At 41.1% G+C, this 15189-nt stretch overlaps 1 protein-coding gene and 1 non-coding gene across 3 annotated transcripts in view; one reads left to right on the top strand and one right to left on the bottom strand.

The window, feature by feature from the left end:
- Positions 1-15189, top strand: part of AKAP6 (A-kinase anchoring protein 6) — a 497045-nt gene that overhangs the window by 72160 nt on the left and 409696 nt on the right. The gene's annotated exons all lie outside the window — the stretch shown is intronic.
- Positions 8882-8988, bottom strand: LOC112581058. Its single transcript, XR_003105498.1, has one exon. It is a non-coding gene; the product is annotated as a U6 spliceosomal RNA (small nuclear RNA).

The following is a 15189-nucleotide window of genomic DNA, read 5'->3' as shown; positions in this document are numbered from 1 at the left end:
AATGATTGTCTTCTTAAATGAACCACCTTCTTCATGAGAAGAGGATTTGTAACTTAGATTTAATACACGGCTCTAAATAGGCTGTAGGTACTCAATAACCCTTAATTAACTTACTGGAAGGAAAGAGCTCTCTGCCAAGTGTTTGTGGTTGGATGTTTTAAGATAAGAGTAGGTACAGTACAGAGAAGGCTGAAACTAACACAGGCTGATGACTATGTAAATAAGAGTTCACTTAGTTGCTACAAAACTAGCAACTTGGGAAAGGTAGCATTGAGATCTCTTTGAAGCCTTAGGCTTCTAACCCGAAAACTAATCATCTGTCACTGTTCTACCTTTCACACTAACCCCACAATAAATCTCAGATGCCACTCTACTAGCTTGGCAGTGTTGCTTGTGCCTTCAATCACTTATCCCTTGTGTAGACACATCTATTCCAAGTTTATAATAAAGGAGACCTTTGTGTTACAGATAGATAAGGAACTCTGACTTTGTAAGAGAAGAGAATCTTCCTGCTCTTTATGTGGCTTGCATTCAGACAAATAACTGCTTTGTAAACAAGGAACATAATTGGTGTTTGTACAAGGGCCAGAAGTACTTCTCTGCTTTCTTTCCCAGCAGCAAACATAGGTCCCAAATACAGTGAGGCTCTGCCTGTCTCCGGTGATGGAAGGAAATCTGTGGTGGGCAGGCACGAGGCCTTCTCCCTGGTAGGAAGGGAGTCACTGCTTCCTCCAAGCCTCTATTTAAACCAGGAGTTCGTTCTCCCTGAGGCAGGGTCAGGCAAGGGCTTCTTGGCTTTAAGTTGCCTTTTGTGGTTCCTTTGGCCTCAGGTTTTGCCAAGTGATTCACGCATTCTGGAAATGCAGGGAGGAATGTGAAGGAGCGGCCTTTCTCTCAGCCAGGAATGGATTAAGACAGAAGCATCCAAGTTGATGAGCATAGTTTGATGCAATCCTGTGCTTTTCAGCCATCCACTTGTTATGTGCAGGCCTCTCCCATGGTTTCAGGCTTCTGCTAGGTCTAGCAGCAGAAGGGGCGTGACAGTCTCTGTGAATAAGTACATTTATGATGGTTACTGAACGGCAGGCCTTCACAGACGCGTTTCTCCAACACTGGAATTGAATTTTGTATTTGGTACAAATTAATGATATTCTGCAACTTGCATTTCCCCCTTTTTATATTTCTACAAGTTATTAGAAATAAATTTTAAGGGAAATGCTCCTTATCTAGAAAACCAGAACAAAAAGTTTTAAGTTTGATAAAGAAAACTCACTTTGCCGAAGAGAGGTTTGAGTTTAATATAGTACTTTCTGAAATGCTTGCCTTTGTTGTGAAATACCACGAATATAAATATTAAGCTGAAAGGTGAAGTTCTGCAGGGCAAGAGATTTCACAAAGCTTTTCATCAAACATGCCCTCTGTATTCTTAAAAACATCATCACCAGTCATTTAGCTGTTGTTCAACTTCTCACCATGTCATAGCAGGCGACAGGAACAAATCTCTCCATGTCATGGTAGGGGTAGGATTGGATAGAGTATAAAGCAGGGCATTTTGGTGATTCCTTGCTTAGATTCTCAAATTACAAAATGCTTTGTGGAGCAATGAGATTAACCTTATGCTTTTCTTGCCTCTCTGACAACTTCTGTTGCAACCCAGGATGATTTCTCAATGAGGTCATACATTTCTTGTTAAGAATGATGTGTGTGTTCAGTTGTATGACAGAGGTTGAAAATTTCCTTATTGCATATATTTTTCAAATCTGCTTTGCTATTTTATTTTTTTTATAGTATCGTGTTCCTTTCTCATATTTTTAATTCTTTCTTTTACTTTTAAAAATAATTTAAAACCTCCTGTTCAGATAATTCTATTATGTGAAGTTCATATTTGTTGTTTCTTTGAACCTTCAGCCGTGGTGGCATTTCCTTCAGGTTTTGTGATTTAGGATTGTGAGCTCTTGTCTGTGAGAACCCTGTGTGGCCTGAGATGAGAATGTGTCTTTACAAAGAGGCTTCCTGGTTTCGTTAGCCAGGACCTCAGGGGCAGTGACAATCTGGAAACCAATTTTTATGTTACTTTCTTTGGGGATTTATTGCCCTTGCTAGTAGTATAAATCCATATCTCAAACTCACCGTGAGGGCAAGCCTCTTGTTGCAAATTATCAGGGGAGATTTTTTTTCCCCTTAGAGTTCAGCCTGAGGGAGAGGAGTTTCCTTGTCCTCCATCTGTAGATCGATTTTTTGTTTTAGTCTGCGTGTTCTCAGGGTGTAGCCCTTTTAGGGTCCTGGCTCAATGTAAGAATCTTAGTTCTCTCACCCCATCTTGTGGCCACCCCATGTATCATTAACATGCAAGCCCATTTCTTACTGAGAATGTCAGTGACCTCTGTCTAGAGTAATAGGAACTTGAGTACCTGTTTTTGAGATTTCTCTCGGTTTTGGGCCTTTGGGGGTTTCTTTCCATTCTTGAGAGAAAAAAAAATGTCTGTTGTATTTCTGGGCCATCTCTTTAGGCTTGGTTTACTCTGAACTCTAAGAGGCAGTTAAGAAGTATCCTCAGGGAAACCTCATAACCTGGCAATTTCTTAGAATTCCAGGACCCAAGGAAGACTATAGATTTGAGGATATTTCTCTGGTCAATCTTCATTTAAATATGAATATCAAGGAGTTCAGAGCCTCCCTAGAACATAAAGTCTAAGGCAACCTCCATCTTTCAGCTCTGGCATAATGAAATGAAAAGTGGGTTAGAGTCAGAAGGCCTAAGTTCAGATCTTGACTTTGCTCTATAAAACTGGATGTTTACTTAAATTGCTTGAACTTCCATTTCTTAAGCTGTAAAATGGAGACAGTAATACCTGACAGAGATACTGTATAGTGTTAAAGGGTATAGTGAAAGTAAAATAAAAAGTTGGAGTGGAGCAAGCGTTCAAAAATGGTAATTGAATAAACTCTTTGGTCATCTTAATGATTGGTCTGATCCCTTGACCATTGTCCTGGTCATTGTGGTTGGGAATCCAACACCCATTCTGCTGCTGCTGCTGCTGCTAAGTTGCTTCAGTCGTGTCCGACTCTGTGCGACCCCATAGACGGCAGCCCACCAGGCTCTCCCATCTCTGGGATTCTCCAAGCAAGAACACTGGAGTGGGTTGCCATTTCCTTCTCCAATGCATGAAAGTGAAAAGTGAAAGTGAAGTTGCTCAGTCGTGTCCGACTCTTTGCAACCCCATGGACTGCAGCCTATCAGGCTCTTCTGCCCATGGGATTTTCCAGGCAAGAGTACTGGAGTGGGGTGCCATTGCCTTCTCCAAAAACACAGATTGCTGTGCCTCAGTTCAGGAGACCCTGATTCAGTGAGTCTGGAGCTAGTCCTAATAGTTTACCTTGTTCCCAGGTACTGTTGATGGATCAGGGACTGCACTTTGACAACCGCTCACGTTCTTCCCCCTGGTGGTTGGTTTTGGAAGGGGCATATGATCTGAATCTGCTGGAAGAGATGCAAGGGAAAGTCTGCAGCAAGCTTCCGGGAAACATCCCCTCAATCCTGAGAGAAAAACAGGAAAGCCTAGATCTGTTTTTCCTCTAGCCACGCTGTCAGGACATGATCCCTAGAACTGCTATAGGCATGTTGCCTTCATCCTGAGGATGAAGCCAGTCTAGGATACAGAGCAGAGCCAAGTGAATCCCAGGGCAGCAGAGCTAGAATCCTGATAGTTTCTTCTTGGCTAGGTACTACTCTGCCTCTGTTATTTATCATGTGAGGTATTGTATAAATGGGGGTGGGTGGGGAACTTTAAAAAGTTTCTAAGTACACTTTGAGTCACGAGTTTCCTGGTTGTTTACCACCCCAAATATTCTAAGCGATGTAGCATGGTATTAGTTTGTTGGCTCTTATTCTCGCTACCCCCAGCTATAGAGTGTCAAAGTATGAGTTCATTTAAAGTTATGCTTTCATTTCTGTTTTTGACCTGCTTGCTTTCTATGATACTTTCTTCTCCACTGTACCTCTCCCTCCCACCCTCCAATTTTACCCAGTCCTCTGGGGATATACTGCAACACTGTCAAACTGTGAATCTCTTGAAAGGAGGCAACCGCTCCAAACTTGCATCTCCTTTCCCCATATGAGATGGCGGTATCCATTTCTGGTTGAATGTAGGATGACCATTTTACTGGATGTCTTCTTCCTTGAAGTCTATTTCTATACATTGCTTTTTTTTTTTTGCAACCCTAGCTAATTAGTAACTTAATCTCTTTTCAGACTTTTAATTCCATTTTCTAGAATTTCCCAATCAAGTCAACATTGATTCTACCAGAATTTTAACTGTACCCTGTCCTTCTGTTGTGTGGAATTTTTGCTGGAAGGAATTGCAGCAAGAATCAAGGCTGTGTGATGTAAATACCTCAGTCCTGCACAGTCACTAGGGCTGCAAAGAAAAGGAAAAGAGAGCTCTCTAGGGAGCTGAGCCAGCTCAGCACCTCCACATGGAGTCTGAGAAAAGGAATGGTGATTTTTTTCTCCCCTTCTTTTTAATCCCAGTTTGGACAGCTTCTTTATTCAGAACATCAAGGACTGTTGGCAGTTGAGTGAAAAGAGTAGGGACTCATGGGATTGCTAATGAGATAGAAAGCCACCTCAGAATCAAAATAAATTTCTATTTGTTGGGCTCCTCCTCTGGCCATGGGGAGATGAGTGAAGAGCCGTAAGCCAATTTCTACTGACAGGTTTCCTTGTCCTGGTGAACAGTGTTATGCACCATCTATTAACAGTTGGCTTCTGAGAGGACAGGCCAAGGGCTGCCAGCTGCGTGCTGTCCTCCCAGCAGAGAGCTGGGAGGTGAGCACGTTGGCAGGAAGCACAGTGTATGGTTGGAAAATAAGATTCTTAACGATTGCAGGTAACACACAGTATTTTTCATAAAAGTAATTTTCTTAGCCTACAAATCCAGGCAAGTGTTAAAAGGAAGAATTCTATTATTTTCTGATATCAAATGCCATTTCTCGCTTTCTCTGCAATCCTAATCAGCTCTCTAGACCACATCATGTTCCAAGTCTTCTTTTAAAGCCTTGCCTGACAACTCAAGCTAAAATTAATATTTCTTTCTTTAGAGTCCCTAGAGAAGTAATGACCCTACTCTTTTATTGTCTTATTTTGCAAACTTGACCATCCAGCTTTTTGAAGGCGGGGACTATATTACACGTCTTTTCTGAGACTCTTCACACAAGATTCGGCACAGTGCTTTGATTGTAGAAGTCACCCAGTGAAAATATTGGTTTATCAGTTGATTCTTTTTTTTTTAATTTAATGAAGTATATACAGCATTGTAGACTTAGGATTCATTTAAGAAGAGAGTTTTCTCACATAGGGTCTGTGGATGGACATCTGGGCTTCTGCAAACTCCCTGAAATTGAATGCAAAGTACATTCTGGGGAAAGGGACCATAGCCATCAGCAGATTCACAAAGAGGTTCCTGATTCTCTCCTAAATGATGAGAATTTATTCATTTTCTTTTCTGCTGACAAAACTAGGTCCTAATGCCATGTCTCTGACTATGCCAGTAAGAGTTCTCTTGGGATGCCTCAGTTCCCATTTTTAGTTGTTGTTCCTAAAAGAGAAGCAGAAATTAAATGGAATTCACATGCTGTGATAAGATGATATCGTTTTTAATTGCACACCAGTAAAAGGATGGTTTTTCTAAGTTCCAGTAGAGATGGTATGTCTTGGTGGTTTGATATATGGGTGCTAAGCCAGATGACCCACTCTTGAATCCCAGCTGTGTCACTTACTAGCTGTGTGGCTTTGGAAAAATTACTTAAATTCTCTGAATCTCTTTTTCTTCATCTGAAAATTGGGAACAGCAATAGTGATCTAATTCCTAGGATTGTTCTGAAGATTAAATAAGTGAATGCAGGTAGAACATTTAAAACTGTGCCTTACAAAAGTGTGATGCATTAGCTTTTTTTTTTTTTTTAAATTATTGCTATTATTGTTGTTGTTCGACTCTACTTCTCATTTTCATCAATGCAGAGTAGTTAAGGTAATTGTTTCTTCAGTGGCGTTTCCACCACCAGATTCTCTCCTGAGTAATTACATTAGAGTCGTATCAGATTGATGAATTGCTTTGCAGAAATCATATAGTTTTGCTCTTTTCTAGATAGAAATCTGTTTCCTTGCTTGAATTTGCTTGGCACTCTGATGTCAAATCCTCACACTGTGAGAGTATTTAAGTCATTTTAAACACTATAAGGGCAGAGAATAGAGATTAATGTGCCTTTTCTCCCACACATTTTTTGGAAAATTATTAACAAAAGTGTTTATTCCAAGAAATACTTTTAGTAGAAAAATTTAGCTATGCTTTTAGTTGCTGTTAACTTGGAAATGGATGAAATGAAATGCAGAGGATGTGGACAGATTAAAGTCAGTACTGTCTGGAATTAATTCTTCCCATTGACCATAAGATTCAGTTCAGTTCAGTCCCTCAGTCATGTCCGATTCTTTGCGACCCCATGGACTGCAGTGCGCCAGGCTTCCCTGCCCATCACCAACTCCCAGAGCTTATTCAAACTCATGTCCATCAAGTCAGTGAGGCCGTCCAACCATCTCATCCTCTGTTGTCCCCTTCTCCTCCTACCTTCAATCTTTCCCAGCATCAGGGTCTTTTCTAGTGAGTCAGTTCTTCACATCAGGTGGCCAAAATATTGGAGTTTCAGCTGCAGCATCAGTCCTTCCAATGAATATTCAGGACTGATTTCCTTTAGAATAGACTGGTTGGATCTCCTTGAAGTCCAAGGGACTCTCAAGAGTCTTCTCCAACACCACAGTTCATAAGCATCCATTCTTCGGTGCTCAGATTTCTTTATAGTCCAACTCTCACATCCATACATGACCACTGGAAAAACCGTAACTTTGACTAGATGGAAAAGTTGTTGGCAAAGCAATGTCTCTGCTTTTTAATATGCTGTCTAGGTTGATCATAGCTTTTCTTCCAAGGAGTAAGCGTCTTTTAATTTCATGGCTGCAGTCACCATCTGCAGTGATTTTGGAGCCCAAAAAAATAAAGTCTGTCACTGTTCTGTTTCCCCATCTATTTGCCATGAAATGATGGGACCAAATGCGATAATCTTAGTTTTCTGAATGTCAAATTTTAAGCCCACTTTTTCACTTTCCTCTTTCACGTTCATCAAGAGGCTCTTTAGTTCTTCTTCACTTTCTGCCATAAGAGTGGTGTCATTGGAATATCTGAGCTTATTGATATTTCTCCCGGCAATCCTGATTCTAGCTTGTGCTTCATTCAGCCTAGCATTTCGCATGATGTACTCTGCATATAAATTAAATAAGCAGGGTGACAGTTTTACAGCCTTGATGTACTTCTTTCCCGATTTGGAACTGGTCTGTTGTTCCATGTCCAGTTCTAACTGTTGCTTCTTGACTTGCATACAGATTTCTCAGGAGACAGGTCAGGTGGTCTGGTGTTCCCATCTCTTTAAGAATTTTCCACAGTGTGTTGTGATCCACACAGCCAAAGGCTTTGGTATAGTCAATAAAGCAGAAGTAGATGTTTTATTGGATTTCTCTTGCTTTTTTTATGATCCAGTGGATGTTGGCATTTTGACCTCTGGTTCCTCTGCCTTTTCTAAATCCAGCTTGAACATCTGGAAGTTCATAGTTCACATACTGTTGAAGCCTGGCGTGGAGAATTTTGAGCATTACTTTACTAGCATGTGAGATGAGTGCAATTGTGTAGTAGTTTGAACATTCTTTGGCATTGCCTTTCTTTGGGAAGATTAAGATTAGCCCTGTTAATAGGCTTTGATTAATCTCAGAATGTATAAGTTTAATTTTTAGACATGGTATGACTGGTGAACTCTTAGATCTTAATTTGGGGAGATGCAGAAAAGTGATAGTGATTTTTGTGGAGGGAGATGTTGTGCTAAATGAAGCAATTTGTCCAGTGTTACTTTTACAAGGTGACTAGCAAACTTTGGAGAAGGGAAGTGATGTATAGAGGCTCTGCTGCAGCAGTTCATCAACTAAGTGCACATCCACTTTCCCCTGAATATTGAAAGTGTAAATAAACAACTGATATCAACTACTCCATTCCCAGGATCCTAAGACCCTATGGAATTAGAATATACATATTTAAGGAGGAGAAACATTTCCGTTTGAGATCTAGGATAATGAAGAGTTGTGATGGAAATTGGATTTATAAGAAGTAAGAATATATATTAATTAGGGTCTTTGCGGAAAATAGTTGACTCCTACAAAGTGGGTAATTTTCAGAGAGTTTAAATAAAACTAAATGTATAAAGGTATAGACAGGATATCCAGAAATGACAGGGGATAGTGTGGTATCCTCAGGCTACTAAGGAATGAGGACAGTGCCTGTCCATCCCTGGGTCTGAATGAGCAGGTAATAATCACAATTGAGAGGAGACAGAGAGGGAGAGAATGGGTCGGATGGAGGAAGAATGACTTTGGCCAAAGTCAAAGGATGGCAGGAATACAAACTGGTATAGCCATTATGGAAAGCAGTATGGAGAGTCCTTAAAAAAAAAAAACACACACACACACCTAAAGAAATAACTACCATATGATTCAGCAACTCCACTTCTGATATATATCTGAAGGAAATGACATCAATGTAGTCATATCCCTATGTCACTGCATCCTTATTCACAGTAAGGAAGATATGGAAACAGCCTAGATGGCCATCTATGGGTAGATGGATAAAGAAATGTGGTATATTGGAATATTATACAATGGATTACTATTCAGCCATGAAAAAAGAAGGAAATCCTATCATTTGTGACGAACTGGATGATTCTAGAGGACATTATGCTAAGTGGGATAAACCAGACACTGAAAGACAAACAATGTTGTTTTTTTTTTTTTAATATAAAATGCTTCACAAATTTGCATATCATCCTTATGCAGCGGCCATGCTAATCTTCTCTGTATCATTCCAATTTTAGTATATGTGCTGCCAAAGCGAGCACGACAAACATCATTTAATCTTACTTGTATATGGTATCTAAAATAAACTTACTCAGAAAAAGAGGGTAGAACTGTGGTCGTCAGGGGCAGGAGGGTAGGGGAAACGGGGAGATACTGGTCAAATAGTACTAAATTTCACTTATGCAAGATGAATAAGTTTTCAAGATCTGATGTTCAGCATGGTGACTGTAGTTAATAATACTGTATCATGTATTTGAGAGTTGCCAAGAGAATAGATCTTAAGTATTTTTACCATACACACACACAGAGTAAATACATGAGGTGATGCATAGGTAAATTCACTTGATTGGGGGAATCATTTCACAATGTATACATATTTCCAAAGATCATGTTGTGAACCTTAAGTTTTTTTTGGAAAAAATATTTATATGTTTTTTGGCTGTGATGGGTCTTTTTTGCTGCACACGAGCTTTCTTTAGCTTCAGTGAGCGGGGGCTACTCTTCATGTGGCATGTGGGCTTCTCGTTGCAATGCTTCTCTTGCGGGGAGCACAGGCTCTACGTGCACAGGCCTCAGTGGTTGCAGCACATGGGCTCAGTAGTTGTGGCTGTCAGGCTCTGCTGCTGCTACTGCTAAGTCGCTTCAGTCGTGTCCGACTCTGTACGACCCCATAGAGGGCAGCCCACCAGGCTCCCCCGTTCCGGGCAAGAACACTGGAGTGGGTTGCCATTTCCTTCTCTGATGCATGAAGTGAAAAGTGAAAGTGAAGTCGTTCAGTCGTGCCTGACTCTTAGCGACCCCATGGACTACAGCCCACCAGGCTCCTCCGTCTGTGGGATTCTCCAGGCAAGAGGACTGGAGTGGGGTGCCACTGTCAGGCTCTAGAGCACAGTAATTGTGGCACAGTAATCCCAGCTGCTCCTCGGCATGTGGGATCCTCCTGGACCAGAGATCAAACCAGTGTCCCCTGTACTGCAAGGTGGATTCTCAACCACTGGACCACCTGTGCACCTTAAATTTATACACTGTTTATTTGTCAATCATATTTCAATAAAGCTGGGGAGAAATGTCAAAGGATGTTGCCAGAGTTGGGCAAGTCTGCAAGGAAAGGAAGAGATAAATGCCCCGATCTCGCTCTTTTTCTTTCCTGATCCCCACCAGTGGTCCAGTAAGAACCCAGTTAGAAGCCAGAGAGCAGAGGAGACGCTTATGTGCTCCAAAGAGGTAATGGTATACCAGGCATTTTTGACACCCAGAACAGATAATTTTTAATACCCTTACCCTTGCTCATATAGGACAAAATTATTCTCAATAATAACCATGTGAATAATCAATCATAATTATTGATTCACCCTTAAGTTTTATAATAAATATAGTTAACAAGTATTCATAAAAGTAATAATTTTAAAATTTAAATTCAGTAAAATATTTCATGTATTAACTTTGTATTTATCAAACAAAACAGTATAACTGCACTGTTTTACTGCTTTAAATTTTAAGCATGAGTTAAAAATTCCATGTGATCATACAGAATGGCAGAATTTATGTCACTCAAGTTTTAATTTTTCCTCTTGACAATTGCTTTTTCTAGTTTGCTGTTTAAATGAGATATGTAGTACTCTGTGGGCTTGAGGCAAGAATTGCTCTTGTAATAGCACACACCACTGACTCTGGACCCCTAACATTTACTCTGGAAAGAAGTACCTCTTGCCAGGTCTCTGTGTGTCAGGGCTGGAAGCTGATTGGATTAACTTCTATGTAGAATACAATGTTTATTAAAGAAAGGTGGTGGGAGAGAGAATTTGAGGCCCACAAACCTATTATTAAAACTGTCACAATTCTTGGTTTTAGATTTTTAGCCATGTGTTAATAAAATACTGATTGACTTTTGGTTGGTTTATTCTTATTGTCAAATTTTCCAATTTTCCACAAACAATTCATCTCCTTATTGCCTGCACCAGACTTCCCTGGTGGCTCAGGCAGTAAAGAATCTGCCTGCAACGTGGGAGACCTGGGTTCAATCTCTGGGTTGGGAAGATCCCCTGGAAAAGGGCATGAAAACCCACCCTAGTATTCTAGCCTGAGAATCCCCATGGACTGAAGAGCCTGGCACACTACAGTCCATGGGGTCTCAAAGAGCTGGACACGACTGAGCAACCAAGCACACGTTGCCTGCACCAGGGAGCAGGGCAGGAAGTCGATCCAGAGAGGCAGCAGAAAGGCATCTTGCTCAGAACATTAAGTTAAGAATCGAGAGCTTTCTGAGCCAGAAGTAGTGAACTCTTCCGTTCTTGCTAACTGTCTCGCATTGGTATTCTGCTCCTTGTGTGTCTACATGAGATTGTCATGCATGTTAGCCTCCTGTTACAGATTTTGTGAGAGCTGTGTATTTGAGGTGAGTCGCTGAGTGGAGTGAAGACAACAAAAATGGAGGAAAGACCCATGGTTCTGTATAACAAATGAAAACCGTAGAAACTCTTTTTGCTGAAAGACTGCTTCCTAGAGCTTTTGGGAAATGCTGTCCTGGGGCATAGTCTCCTTCCCTGAGAGTCTCCATCTCAAGTGCCTCCCGTTTTCCTGCCTTCCTCTTCTTTCTGCCTCTGTAAGTTGCTATTTCCTTTTGCCTTCTTTCTTGGCTTTTTCTCCCCACTCTCTTCTTGGCTACCTCTGTTTCCTTCTTCTTTCTTCATGGGACCAGACATGAATCTACTCTGGGAACTTTTAGTAAATCTATGGAAAGGTTGTTAAATGCTTCATGTCAAATGTTCAGTTGCTTAGTAACTCAAAGGACTCCTGCCAAGTTTATGTTCAGAGAATTAGACAAACCATGCAGCCCCCACTGTTTCCGGGCCTGGGCAGCATCAGTTTGCCAGCTCAGCTCTGTGTGAGGAGATAGCCACTCAGGCACCGAGGAGAGCCTCAGCCACCACAGAGCACAGAGCGTGGGAGCAGAAGCTGAGCCCCCCTGGCCAGACCTGGACAGGCACCTGGGAGGCTGACCCTCACAGAGGTGTGGGCACCATTGTAGAGCCACAAAACCTAAGTTATCACTGCATGTCAGTGAGGTGGTTTGAGATTGTCTCAGAGTTTCTCTACTTCTTCCTTCATTCTTTTTTATGATCTCTCATTCGCATTTTGCTTCCAGGTAGTTTTCAGGAAGCCCATAGTTTGAGATTTAGAGACTTAATAAATGGTACCAGCTAACCTCAGAGCAATGGCAACTCCACAGAAACACAAAAACCAAACAAACAAACTCTCCTAGGATCCTGGGTTATGAGATACTCCTGGAGGAAGCGAGGCTTCCATAGTGGGGGTAGGATGAATCTGGGCAAAATATTTGGTTTAATGCCTATTAGGAGCTGAGGCAGAAAAACCTCAAGGTCCTGAAAAGAATTCCTTGCAGGACTGCAGAGGATACCTACTGTCAGAAAATGTGCAGAAAAGTGCCAAAAGAGTAGGCTTATTCTGGGTGGTGTCAGGTACCTCTAGTACCTGTGTAAATCACTGGCCTTGTAACTCCCCCAAACTGTAATACAGGAGAGGAGGAGGGCGAGGAAAAGCTTCTCAAAATAGAGGAGCTGCCACTGCATGAGTAAGAATTAGTATTTGGCACACCAGAGCTAGCAGTGGGGATTGGGTAGGGGAGCAGGATCTTCTCCAAGACTGGCTGGCTGGGAGCTGGGATTAATCAAGTGGAAATGAACAGGGAAGGAGGGGAAAAGAACAGAATTCTACTGCAGGGCACAATGAAAATTTTAATGAGTCTTCAGCTGTTACATTATCTTATAAAAGTAGTATCATTTGCAAATTTAGCTCTGAAATGATTGACTTGAATAGGGCTGGAGACTTAAAAATTAGTACAAAAAAGAAGTGGTCTCAGATTAGCAAAATTATTTATACTAAAAACTTTTCAGTGTTCAGAGTAAGACAGGATGGTTTTTGGTGATGGTTTTAACTGTTGGGAGCTCACTTGATTTTCACTTAAGTGGATGAGAAAACTCTAAAGATAAGAATGAGAACTTGGGCATCTGCTACATAGTTTTTCCTAAGAATACAGGTAAATTGAGTGTGACTTGATTTTAGCCTCTTTTCTTAATCAAAGATATTAATTATTCTCTGCTATAGTGTAAAGTATCTCCAAATGGGTGTATGTAGGTGAGGAAGATGACCTTTATGCCTCTCCAATAGCCTCTGAGTAGAAATAAGCATCACTCCTTGATGAATGGATATTGGTGAAGGGTAGAGGCTCAGTTAAGTCTCTGGAGAGAGGATGATGCTGGTGAAGGCTGCATGATTAGTTGATAAACGGATCTAAGATAAAGAGTCCATCCCTTTTGAAAATGCTAACTAGGTGACATTGGGTGTGTTTGAAAGGAGTTAGGGGTATGGAATCAGCGAACTGAAATGGACTGGAATGGGTGAATTTAACTCAGATGACCATTATATCTACTACCGCGGGCAGGAATCCCTCAGAAGAAATGGAGTGGCCATCATGGTCAACAAAAGAGTCCGAAATGCAGTACTTGGATGCAATCTCAAAAACGACAGAATGATCTCTGTTCGTTTCCAAGGCAAACCATTCAATATCACAGTAATCCAAGTCTATGCCCCAACCAGTAACGCTGATGAAGCTGAAGTTGAACGGTTCTATGAAGACCTACATGACCTTTTAGAACTAACACCCCAAAAAGATGTCCTTTTCATTATAGGGGACTGGAATGCAAAAGTAGGAAGTCAAGAAATACCTGGAGTAACAGGCAAATTTGGCCTTGGAATACGGAATGAAGCAGGGCAAAGACTAATAGAGTTTTGCCAACAAAATGCACTGGTCATAGCAAACACCCTCTTCCAACAACACAAGAGAAGACTCTATACATGGACATCACCAGATGGTCAACACCGAAATCAGACTGATTATATTATTTGCAGCCAAAGATGGAGAAGCTCTATACAGTCAGCAAAAACAAGACCAGGAGCTGACTGTGGCTCAGACCATGAACTCCTTATTGCCAAATTCAGACTTAAACTGAAGAAAGTAGGGAAAACCACTAGACCATTCAGGTATGGCCTAAATCAAATCCCTTATGATTATACAGTGGAAGTGAGAAATAGATTTAAGGGCCTAGATCTGATAGATAGAGTGCCTAATGAACTATAAAATGAGGTTCGTGACATTGTACAGGAGACAAGGATCAAGACCATCCCCATGGAAAAGAAATGCAAACAAGCAAAATGGCTGTCTGGGGAGGCCTTACAAATAGCTGTGAAAAGAAGAGAAGTGAAAAGCAAAGGAGAAAAGGAAAGATATAAACATCTGAATGCAGAGTTCCAAAGAATAGCAAGAAGAGATAAGAAAGCCTTCTTCAGCAATCAATGCAAAGAAATAGAGGAAAACAACAGAATGGGAAAGACTAGAGATCTCTTCAAGAAAATCAGAGATACCAAAGGAACATTTCATGCAAAGATGGGCTCAATAAAGGACAGAAATGGTATGGACCTAACAGAAGCAGAAGATATTAAGAAGAGATGGCAAGAATACACAGAAGAACTGTACAAAAAAGATCTTCAGGACCCAGATAATCACAATGGTGTGATCACTGCCCTAGAGCCAGACATCCTGGAATGTGAAGTCAAGTGGGCATTGGAAAGCATCACTATGAACAAAGCTAGTGGAGGTGATGGAATTCCAGTTGAGCTATTTCAAATCCTGAAAGATGATGCTGTTCAAGTGCTGCACTCAATATGCCAGCAAATTTGGAAAACTCAGCAGTGGCCACAGGACTGGAAAAGGTCAATTTTCATTCCAATCCCAAAGAAAGGCAATGCCAAAGAATGCTCAAACTACCGCACAATTGCAATCATCTCACATGCTAGTAAAGTAATGCTCAAAATTTTCCAAGCCAGGCTTCAGCAATACATGAACCGTGAACTTCCTGATGTTCAAGCTGGTTTTAGAAAAGGCAGAGGAACCAGATATCAAACTGCCAACATCTGCTGGATCATGGAAAAAGCAAGAGAGTTCCAGAAAAACATCTATTTCTGCTTTATTGACTATGCCAAAGCCTTTGACTGTGTGGATCACAATAAACTGTGGAAAATTCTGAAAGAGATGGGCATACCAGACCACCTGATCTGCCTCTTAAGAAATTTGTATGCAGGTCAGGAAGCAACAGTTAGAACTGGACATGGAACAACAGACTGGTTCCAAATAGGAAAAGGAGTACGTCAAGGCTGTATACTGT

Source organism: Bubalus bubalis, chromosome 20, assembly GCF_019923935.1.
Source record: "Bubalus bubalis isolate 160015118507 breed Murrah chromosome 20, NDDB_SH_1, whole genome shotgun sequence".
NCBI classification, from domain to species: Eukaryota; Metazoa; Chordata; class Mammalia; order Artiodactyla; family Bovidae; genus Bubalus; species Bubalus bubalis.
Note: the sequence above shows the minus strand (reverse complement) of the source record. Positions and strands in the feature narration are given on the sequence as shown.